The 12,234-nt window shown below is 38.0% G+C and overlaps 1 protein-coding gene and 1 long non-coding RNA gene across 2 annotated transcripts in view; one reads left to right on the top strand and one right to left on the bottom strand.

Annotated features, from left to right (window-relative positions):
* Window positions 1–12,234, top strand: part of LOC124254640 (rho GTPase-activating protein 26-like) — a 99,787-nt gene that overhangs the window by 20,852 nt on the left and 66,701 nt on the right. The window lies entirely within an intron of this gene.
* Window positions 4,031–4,770, bottom strand: LOC124254649. The gene is made up of 2 exons (XR_006892514.1): window positions 4,640–4,770; window positions 4,031–4,223 (listed from the first exon to the last, which is right to left on the bottom strand). It is a non-coding gene; the product is annotated as an uncharacterized LOC124254649 (long non-coding RNA).

Here is a 12,234-nt window from a genome sequence, read left to right as displayed (position 1 = left end):
AGTTGTAACTGATGCAATTTTCTACATGTTTTGACTTGGACAGTTTCCAAAGATGCTCTGACACAGTATTGTCAATGATGAAGAGTGAGTTTGTACTGGGGCTGGTCTTCTCCAGCAGTTCCTGTTTTAAAGTATTGATGAACAGGAAGAAATAGCTTGGCCATGTGTTTGGGGATGGGCTCTTTGTGGGAGGTCATTTGAAGCCCCATGGGTTCCACATGGCTAGGCATCTTCTTGAGGCCATGGTCAACTGATGGGTCAGATCTTTGGCCATGGTTCTTGTCACATGCTTGGAGTTGAAATATTTTAGAACTTGTCACTGCAGGTGGTGCCAGAGTATGATGGCCGGGGCTCACGTTTGATATGCACTGGTTGCTCCTCTTGGTCAGGGTTTATGTGGGGGCTGTGTGGTAGCCTAGTGGTTAAAGCGTTGGCTCGTCACGCCGAAGGCCCGGGTTCGATTCCCCACATGGGCACAATGTGTTAAGCCCATTTCTGGTGTCCCCTGCCGTGATATTGCTGGAATATTGCTAAAAGCGGCGTAAAACTAAACTCAGTCAGTCAGTCAGTCAGTGTTTATGTGACTTTCAAACTATTTAGCATCTGTACAAGCTGTTTTATATCAGTGCTGGTGAAGGGGTTGAAGTGAAATATGCTGTGAATATTTCATGGTCCGATGTTTTCATAAGAAAATAATTTATATACGCTCCCCCAGGTGCACCACTCTTGGGACTTGAATGTGTGTTGAGTTATGTTGTTTGATGTGAAATGCTGTCCACTTACTATCCAATGGTTGCCTTGTCAATTTGATTTCAGTTATTTACATTACAGCCATGATAAGGCTCTTAGTTATATAATATGTTACCTATAAATTTGTTATTTCCCACCAGAAGGCTACATGCATACATACATGGTATATAAGTGTTTTGATTCCTTCCAGAATGTCACATACATATATGGTATATAAATAAATGTGTTATTTCCCCCAGAATGTCACATACGATACATATATGGTATATAAACATATGTGTGATTTACCCCAGAATGTCACATATATGGTATATAAATATAAGTGTTATTTACCCCAGAATGTCACATGCATATATGGTATATAAATATATGTGTGATTTACCCCCAGAATGTCACATATATGGTATATAAATATAAGTGTTATTTACCCCAGAATGTCACATGCATATATGGCATTTAAGTAAATGTGTTATTTCCCCCAGAATGTCACATTTATATATGGTATATAAATATATATGTGATTTACCCCCAGAAATGTCACATATATGGTATATAAATAAATGTGTTATTTCCCCCAGAATGTCACATTTATATATAGTATATAAATATAAGTGTTATTTACCCCAGAATGTCACATGCATATATGGTATATAAATAAATGTGTTATTTCCCCCAGAATGTCACATACGATACATATATGGTATATAAATATATATGTGATTTACCCCCAGAATGTCACATACAGTGAAGCCCCGTTAGTCCGGACTCCGATAATCCCGGATGTCTTAAGCCTTCCTTTCAGCTTGTTACCAATATAACCCCCAGAATGTCACATATGCTGTACATTTTACACTTTGATTGACACCACAATGGTGATATATTGGTTAATATTAGACAGACAGATGTCACGTACTTTGATTTTGCTTTACCAATGCTGCAAGAATGTCAACATGTGACCAAATACATATGGTATTCATATGAATGCTTATTTGATTTATCCCAGAATGTCACATATGGTATATAAATATATGTGTTATTTACCCCAGAATGTCACATGCATATATGGTATTTAAATAAATGTGTTATTTCCCCCAGAATGTCACATTTATATATGGTATATAAATATAAGTGTTATTTACCCCAGAATGTCACATGCATATATGGTATATAAATAAATGTGTTATTTCCACTAGAATGTCACATACGATATGTATATGATATGTATAAATTTGTTATTTTCTGCCATGTATGGTGTATATATACAGATATAAGAGGTGTGCAGTCTGTGCTGCACCTACTCAGGGGAAACCTGATAAGTGCTAGACTGATAGTCATCAGTTTCCTCCCTGGCCTGCCACAGGAAAGACGATATTTGGCTTCTCTGACCTGTACTAACAAGTCTAGCTAGCTGCATACATTGGATGGATAACTTTCTGTAGGATCTTCAACATTGCTTCATGTTCCTTCAATCACTCCAATCACATTCAGCTGTGATTTAACTCACGTAGATAAGCTTTGGTAAAGTGTGATTATTTTGCAGACTTAGATGCTTTTTACAATGAGGGTTAACACTTGAAATGTATATAGAGAAAATAGCTATCAGTTCTGTCAACTCATACCTAGGCTGTACCTAAAAATAAATTGATATATTTGGTGAAGCTGTCAAGGTTAGCATTATTAGTGAGTGAGTTAAGATTTACGCCGCTTGTAGCAATATTCCAGCAACATGGGTTCAAAAATCCCATCGACTGACGCCCGGGGCAAGTCAGTTTTAACCTCGGGCAATCAAATAAAGGTTTCTTACTTGTCCGTGGGCTACTAGATAATTTCCACGTATGGTTTCAAACTACAAATAAACCTGGATTTAATTTCATATCTGCTCAAAATGTAGCTATTAAATTTCGCAATGATAATAAAGTAGAGTTATCTTTCTTTGCTATTTATCACTTTTCAATAAACAGTCCAGTAAACATTAACATCAAATACCATGTTGATTTATTCTTTCATAATTACATCATCATGATTATGTCATAAAATCAGGGCAAGTGGAAAATTAGTCGGACAAGTTACTTTCTTAAAGTAACTTGCCCTGTGGCAAGTGGCTTTTTAGACAAATTTTGAACCCCTGAGCAATATCACAGCAGGGGACACCAGAAATGGGCTTCACACATTGTACCCACGTGGGGAATTGAACTCGGGTCTTCAGCGTGATGAGCAAACGCATTAAATCACTAGGCTTACACCACAGCTCTGGTTAACATATGAGGCAATTGGGCACACAGGAATTTTGAACACTTGATGTATATGACCACTGACACATGTTTAGCTGTTTGACACACATGCTTGTTCATGTCATCTGAAAAACACAGGGGCAGTGAGCAGTTTTTGATGATTGGGATATGAGAAAGGGATGATTAGTTTTTGTATCTTGACACACGATATTAAGGATATATGGGACAGTGTTCAAATAAATTCAAATAAATTATCAATTGTCATTTCTTCAAGATTTTGATTGAGATATTGACTGATCACTTTCTGTGAGTTAAATGCATTTCTTAATTTCCTTGAAAATGTGGCAGAGCTCTGATTGTTTTGGTGGCAATTTCTTTGTTGTTTTCTAAAATTGTAGTGTATTTTATGTCGGTCTCATCCAGTTGCAGTTTAATCCTGTGATTATACACTGCCACTAGTCTGTTTGTCCGACAACTAAAAACGACTGGTGAATCTCTCATGAAATCAAAGCCTCTTTATAGTCATATGAAAGGTTAGTTGGTTGGTTTGTTGTTTAACGCCTGACTCAGCAATAATCCAGCTAACTGAAAGCAGTCTGTAAATAATCGAATCTGGACCAGACAATCCAGTGATCAACAGCATGAGTATTGATCTACACAACTGGGATACGATGACGTGTCAGCCAAGTCAGCGAGCCTGACCACCCGATCTCGTTAATCGCCTCTTACAACATAAGCATGAGTTATGAAGACCAATTCTAACCCAGATCTTCACGGGTTCATATGAAAGGATCGTGTGATCTTTACCTTTTCTTGAGTAGTGTGTAACATAAACCATTAGTCTAAAATCAGGTATGAATTAGTTGGGAAGTATAAAATTCATCTACAGACCCGTTCAAAAAGTATTTCAGACACTTGACGTAATTTCCATAGACTTACATGTTATTTCAGTGTAGCATTAATAATTTTCATGAAGTGTGTTTAGGATGGATCTCTGTAAAATTTGACAGGCAAATTTGAAATCATCTCTGCTCTGTGCACATAATTTCAGCTCAATGTTCCAACCACTATTTCACTAATGACATCACTTTTATCAACTTGCGTATGGTTCCACAATGCACAATCCCATAGGCTGCCATGTTCAAGGAGTTCATGGCACTGTACGTATGTTGATTAAATTGTTGCCATAAATAAGCAACGGAAAATTAAACAGAAATTATATGATTGTAGGTAAGATGATTCCTCACAAATGTAGACCGCCTCCGTGGTGGTTAGAGTGGTTAGAGTCGGAGGATTTTTTACCCGAGCGAGAGTCAAAGGTCGCCGGTTCGATCCCGACAGCGTCATACCAAAAGACATTAAAATATGGTACTTGTTTGTCCCTGCCTGGCGCTCGGCATTAATGGATACAAGGACTGGTCGGCTCGGAGTCAGTATAATGTGTCTGAGTGGGGTATTCATGCTTCACTGCGGCAATGTATCTCAGTGGGCTAGCCCTATAAAACCAGCTTAAGTCTGGGCTAGTACAAGCAGCTGCGCATGCACATACACACGTATGCACGTCGTCATATGAGCCAAAATATTCTCAAGCACGCGGCGTTAAACCCAATTTCACCTCACCTCACCTCCTCACCTCACCTCACCTCACCTCACCTCACCTCACAAATGTGCAAAATTTGACTTGGATCTTACAAAAATTAAATTCATGAAAATTATTTATGCTACACTAAATTAACACATAAGTCTATGGAACTTACGTCAAGTGTCTGAATACTTTCTGCACGACTCTGTACCTCTGTGAACTTTCTGGCATCAGGTTTCATTTTTGGTAAGCATTTGTTTGTTTTATGTGATACTGTGTGCTGTTGTATAAAACAACCTCAGCTCTACAACTGTCGTAAGTCTATGCTTAAGTATGGGAGTTACAATCACCTTGGCACTAAGATCACTTGTACAAAGGCACCCTGGGCATAATGGCTTTAGCCACTGTTGTTTCACAGTATGTCCAGAAGAAAACATTATTTTTGTGTTCAGTTCTGTTAATCAATGGCTGTCTGCTTGGGGTGTTTGATTATTTGATATTGTTTGAAATGTTTGCCTTGGGGAATATCAATTGTTTTAACTAATATATATTTGCTGTTGCATTTCAGCAGTGCTAGTATTTCAGATTCCGCTCTGTGAAGCGTGTTAACAATGCCTGTTGGGTAATGGATGTTTTGGCAGGAATCATACTGATCAAATAAACCAACAATCATTGTCGGTGAAGGCCGGACACTTGAGAAGGACTGTTGGCCTTAGTGCAGATAGGTCTTCTGTAAATCCCTGAATTGCATGGCGTGGACTTGAAAATGACTGGAGGGACACAACGTTAGTGGACTAAAAGCGATTGGGTGGTCACATTGTCAGTGGACTAACTGGAGGTGAGGTGGTCACATTATTAGTGGACTAAATGGAGATGGGGTGGTCACATTGTTAGTGGACTAACTGGAGGTGAGGTGGTCACATTATTAGTGGACTGACTGGAGATTGGGTGGTCACATTGTTAGTGGACTGACTGGAGATTGGGAGGTCACATTGTTAGTGGACTAAATGAATATAAGTTGGTTACAGCATGTCTGCACTAAATGGATAAAGATTGATCACAATGTTAGTGAACTAAATGAAGATCAAGTGATCACAATGTTAGTGGACTAAATGAAGATAAAGTGATCACAATGTTAGTGGACTAAATGAAGATCAAGTGATGACATTGTTAGTGGACTAAATGAAGATCAAGTGATCACAATGTAAGTGGACTAAATGAAGATCAAGTGATCACAATGTTAGTGGACTAAATGAAGATCAAGTGATCACAATGTTAGTGGACTAAATGAAGATCGGTAGGTTACAGCCTGACTGGACAAAATGGATATGGATTGATCACATTGTAATTGGACTAGATGCAGATCATGTGATCACAATGTTAGTGGACTAAATGGCTAAATACATCATGACTGGACTAAGTGGATATGGATGGGTCACAATGTTAGTGGACTAAGTGGATATGGATGGGTTACAATGTTAGTGGACTAAGTGGATATGGATGGGTCACAATGTTAGTGGACTAAGTGGATATGGATGGGTCACAATGTTGGTGGACTAAATGGAGATTGGGTGGTCACAATGTTAGTGGACTAAATGAAGATCAAGTGATCACAATGTTAGTGGACTAAATGAAGATCAAGTGATCACAATGTTAGTGGACTAAATGAAGATCAAGTGATGACATTGTTAGTGGACTAAATGGAGATCAAGTGATGACATTGTTAGTGGACTAAATGGAGATTGAGTGATGACATTGTTAGTGGACTAAATGGAGATTGAGTGATGACATTGTTAGTGGACTAAATGAAGATCAAGTGATCACAATGTTAGTGGACTAAATGGAGATCAGATGGGTCACATTGTTAGTGGACTAAATGGAGATTGGGTGATCACAATGTTAGTGGACTAAATGAAGATCAAGTGGGTCACATTGTTAGTGGACTAAATGGAGATCAAGTGATGACATTGTTAGTGGACTAAATGGAGATTGGGTGGTCACATTGTTAGTGGACTAAATGAAGATTGGGCGCTTACATTGTTAGTGGGCTAAATTGAGATCAAGTGATCACATTGTTAGTGGACTAAATTGAGATCAAGTGTGGTGACATTGTTAGTGGACTAAATGGAGATTGAGTGATGACATTGTTAGTGGACTAAATGGAGATTGGGTGGTCACATTGTTAGTGGACTAAATGGAGATTGAGTGATGACATTGTTAGTGGACTAAATGGAGATCAAGTGATCACAATGTTAGTGGACTAAATGAAGATCAAGTGATCACAATGTTAGTGGACTAAATGAAGATGAAGTGATGACATTGTTAGTGGACTAAATGGAGATCAAGTGATGACATTGTTAGTGGACTAAATGGAGATTGAGTGATCACATTGTTAGTGGACTAAATGGATATCAAGTGATGACATTGTTAGTGGACTAAATGGAGATCAAGTGATGACATTGTTAGTGGACTAAATGGAGATCAAGTGATCACATTGTTAGTGGACTAAATGGAGATTGGGTGATCACATTGTTAGTGGACTAAATGGAGATCAAGTGATCACATTGTTAGTGGACTAAATGGAGATCAAGTGATGACATTGTTAGTGGACTAAATGGAGATCAAGTGATGACATTGTTAGTGGACTAAATGGAGATTGGGTGGTCACATTGTTAGTGGACTAAATGGAGATTGGTGATGACATTGTTAGTGGACTAAATGGAGGTTGGGTGGTCACAATGTTAGTGGACTAAATGAAGATTGGGTGATCACAATGTTAGTGGACTAAATGAAGATCAAGTGATGACATTGTTAGTGGACTAAATGGAGATCAAGTGATGACATTGTTAGTGGACTAAATGGAGATTGAGTATTGAGTGGACTAAATGGAGATTGTTAGTGGACTAAATGGATTCAGATTCAGTGATTACATTGTTAGTGGACTAAATGACAAGTGTTAGTGGACTAAATGAAGATCAAGTGATCACAATGTTAGTGGACTAAATGAAGATCAAAAGTGATGACATTGTTGTGGACAATGTTAACTAAGTGGATATGGATGGACTAAGTGGATATGGATGGGTCACAATGGAAGAAGATTGGTTAGTGGACTAAATGAAGATCAAGTGATCACAATTGAGTCACAAATGTTAGTGGACTAAATGAAGATCAAGTGATGACATTGTTAGTGGACTAAATGAAGATCAAGTGATGACATTGTTAGTGGACTAAATTGGGAATCAAGTGATGACATTGTTAGTGGGACCAAATGGAGATTGAAACACATTGTTAGTGGACTAAATTGAGATCAAGTGATCACATTGTTAGTGGACCTAAAATTGAGATCAAGTGATGACATTGTTAGTGGACTAAATGGAGATTGAGTGATGACATTGTTAGTGGACTAAATGGAGATTGGGTGGTCACATTGTTAGTGGACTAAATGAAGATCAGTGATGACGTTGTTAGTGGACTAAATGAAGATCAAGTGATCACAATGTTAGTGGACTAAATGAAGATCAAGTGATCACAATGTTAGTGGACTAAATGAAGATCGAAGTGATGACATTGTTAGTGGACTAAATGGAGATCAAGTGATGACATTGTTAGTGGACTAAATGGAGATTGAGTGATGACATTGTTAGTGGACTAAATGGATATCAAGTGATGACATTGTTAGTGGACTAAATGGAGATCAAGTGATGACATTGTTAGAGGACTAAATGGAGATTGGGTGGTCACATTGTTAGTGGACTAAATGAAGATTGGGTGGTCATATTGTTAGTGGGCTAAATTGAGATCAAGTGATCACATTGTTAGTGGACTAAATTGAGATCAAGTGGTGACATTGTTAGTGGACTAAATGGAGATTGAGTGATGACATTGTTAGTGGACTAAATGGAGATTGGGTGGTCACATTGTTAGTGGACTAAATGGAGATTGAGTGATGACATTGTTAGTGGACTAAATGGAGATTGGGTGATCACAATGTTAGTGGACTAAATGAAGATCAAGTGATCACAATGTTAGTGGACTAAATGAAGATCAAGTGATGACATTGTTAGTGGACTAAATGGAGATCAAGTGATGACATTGTTAGTGGACTAAATGGAGATTGAGTGATGACATTGTTAGTGGACTAAATGGAGATTGAGTGATGACATTGTTAGTGGACTAAATGAAGATCAAGTGATCACAATGTTAGTGGACTAAATGAAGATCAAGTGATGACATTGTTAGTGGACTAAATGAAGATCAAGTGATCACAATGTTAGTGGACTAAATGAAGATCAAGTGATGACATTGTTAGTGGACTAAATGGAGATCAAGTGATGACATTGTTAGTGGACTAAATGGAGATTGTTTAGTAGGGCTAAATGGGAATCAGTCACATTGTTAGTGGACTAAATGAAGACGTGGAATTGGTGATGACTTACATTGTTGGTGGGACTAAATTGAGATCAAATGAAGTGATCACATTGTTAGTGGACTAAATGAGATTGAGTTAGTGGACAAGTGATGACATTGTTAGTGGACTAAATGGAGATTGAGTGATGACATTGTTAGTGGACTAAATGGATATCAAGTGATGACATTGTTAGTGGACTAAATGGAGATCAAGTGATGACATTGTTAGAGGACTAAATGGAGATTGGGTGGTCACATTGTTAGTGGACTAAATGAAGATTGGGTGGTCATATTGTTAGTGGGCTAAATTGAGATCAAGTGATCACATTGTTAGTGGACTAAATTGAGATCAAGTGGTGACATTGTTAGTGGACTAAATGGAGATTGAGTGATGACATTGTTAGTGGACTAAATGGAGATTGGGTGGTCACATTGTTAGTGGACTAAATGGAGATTGAGTGATGACATTGTTAGTGGACTAAATGGAGATTGGGTGATCACAATGTTAGTGGACTAAATGAAGATCAAGTGATCACAATGTTAGTGGACTAAATGAAGATCAAGTGATGACATTGTTAGTGGACTAAATGGAGATCAAGTGATGACATTGTTAGTGGACTAAATGGAGATTGAGTGATGACATTGTTAGTGGACTAAATGGAGATTGAGTGATGACATTGTTAGTGGACTAAATGAAGATCAAGTGATCACAATGTTAGTGGACTAAATGAAGATCAAGTGATGACATTGTTAGTGGACTAAATGAAGATCAAGTGATCACAATGTTAGTGGACTAAATGAAGAGATCAAGTGATCACAATGTGAGGATCAAAGTGATGGTTGAGTGGACATTGTTAGTGGACTAAATGGAGATCAAGTGATGACATTGTTAGTGGACTAAATGGAGATTGGGTGGTCACATTGTTAGTGGACTAAATGAAGATTGGGCGCTTACATTGTTAGTGGGCTAAATTGAGATCAAGTGATCACATTGTTAGTGGACTAAATTGAGATCAAGTGATGACATTGTTAGTGGACTAAATGGAGATTGAGTGATGACATTGTTAGTGGACTAAATGGAGATTGGGTGGTCACATTGTTAGTGGACTAAATGAAGATCAAGTGATGACGTTGTTAGTGGACTAAATGAAGATCAAGTGATCACAATGTTAGTGGACTAAATGAAGATCAAGTGATCACAATGTTAGTGGACTAAATGAAGATGAAGTGATGACATTGTTAGTGGACTAAATGGAGATCAAGTGATGACATTGTTAGTGGACTAAATGGAGATTGAGTGATGACATTGTTAGTGGACTAAATGGATATCAAGTGATGACATTGTTAGTGGACTAAATGAAGATCAAGTGATGACATTGTTAGAGGACTAAATGGAGATTGGGTGGTCACATTGTTAGTGGACTAAATGAAGATTGGGTGGTCATATTGTTAGTGGGCTAAATTGAGATCAAGTGATCACATTGTTAGTGGACTAAATTGAGATCAAGTGGTGACATTGTTAGTGGACTAAATGGAGATTGAGTGATGACATTGTTAGTGGACTAAATGGAGATTGGGTGGTCACATTGTTAGTGGACTAAATGAAGATCAAGTGATGACGTTGTTAGTGGACTAAATGGAGATTGGGTGATCACAATGTTAGTGGACTAAATGAAGATAAAGTGATCACAATGTTAGTGGACTAAATGAAGATCAAGTGATGACATTGTTAGTGGACTAAATGAAGATCAAGTGATCACAATGCTAGTGGACTAAATGAAGATCAAGTGATCACAATGTTAGTGGACTAAATGAAGATCAAGTGATCACAATGTTAGTGGACTAAATGAAGATCGGTAGGTTACAGCCTGGCTGGACAAAATGGATATGGATTGATCACATTGTAATTGGACTAGATGCAGATCATGTGATCACAATGTTAGTGGACTAAATGGCTAAATACATCATGACTGGACTAATTGGATATGGATGGGTCACAATGTTAGTGGACTAAATGAAGATCAAGTGATGACATTGTTAGTGGACTAAATGAAGATCAAGTGATCACAATGCTAGTGGACTAAATGAAGATCAAGTGATGACAATGTTAGTGGACTAAATGAAGATCAAGTGATCACAATGTTAGTGGACTAAATGAAGATCAAGTGATGACATTGTTAGTGGACTAAATGGAGATCAAGTGATGACATTGTTAGTGGACTAAATGGACATCAAGTGATGACATTGTTAGTGGACTAAATGAAGATCAAGTGATGACATTGTTAGTGGACTAAATGGAGATCAAGTGATGACATTGTTAGTGGACTAAATGGAGATTGGGTGGTCACATTGTTAGTGGACTAAATGAAGATTGGGGGTCACATTGTTAGTGGGCTAAATGAAGATTGGGTGGTCACATTGTTAGTGGGCTAAATTGAGATCAAGTGATGACATTGTTAGTGGACTAAATGGAGATTGGGTGGTCAGATTGTTAGTGGACTAAATGGAGATGTGGTGGTCACATTGTTAGTGAACTAAATGAAGATTGGGTGGTTACAGTGATTGATGCATTGACCATTTGTCAGTTCTGGGCTTGTGCTTCTTTCTGTTAGGTTGTATAACCAATCATTCAGCAATATTGCTGCCCTCTGTCTGCAGCGTGTAAATTATCAAGTCTGGACCCAGCAATGACACACATCATTATCATTATGATGACACACTGTCCTGTGTCCTGATCACCTGGCCAATTTTACTAACTCTTACAACAAACACAGGTTACTCAGGGCACTAAACCTGGAAATCCCACATGGTGGTACCCCATTCTGAGCCCAAGGGAAATTTGGTTTCCCAGTAAATATACTTGGATATCACATCTTTAGGGGTGGTAGTGTTTCCAACCATATGTCTACTTGAGTTCAATCAAGACTTTTCAACATCTAAACCTGCTATCTGTATAGTAAGCATGTTAATGCTGACTGCTATCTTACCTTTGAAGCCGGTTGAGAGGGAATCAGCTGGATACTGATGCAGTTTGGTGTAATGATCATCTCTAATTCAGGATGGTAATTATACTTGGTCGGCAGCTGTAGTGTATGATAACGGAAAGTTGAACATGCTCAATGTTTTTTGACTTCAGAATCTTTCTTAATCCCTTTGGTGTTCAACTCTTTGGCAACATTTTGTCTACGAAGGTTTCATTTCAGTTTTTAGTGTTATTGTATAGGTTGCTATTATCTCAGCTTTGTAGCTTAAAGTGAACTTGAC

This window comes from Haliotis rubra, unplaced genomic scaffold (genome assembly GCF_003918875.1).
Source record: "Haliotis rubra isolate DU_JTF1 unplaced genomic scaffold, ASM391887v1 Scf579, whole genome shotgun sequence".
NCBI lineage: Eukaryota > Metazoa > Mollusca > Gastropoda > Lepetellida > Haliotidae > Haliotis > Haliotis rubra.
Note: the sequence above shows the minus strand (reverse complement) of the source record. Positions and strands in the feature narration are given on the sequence as shown.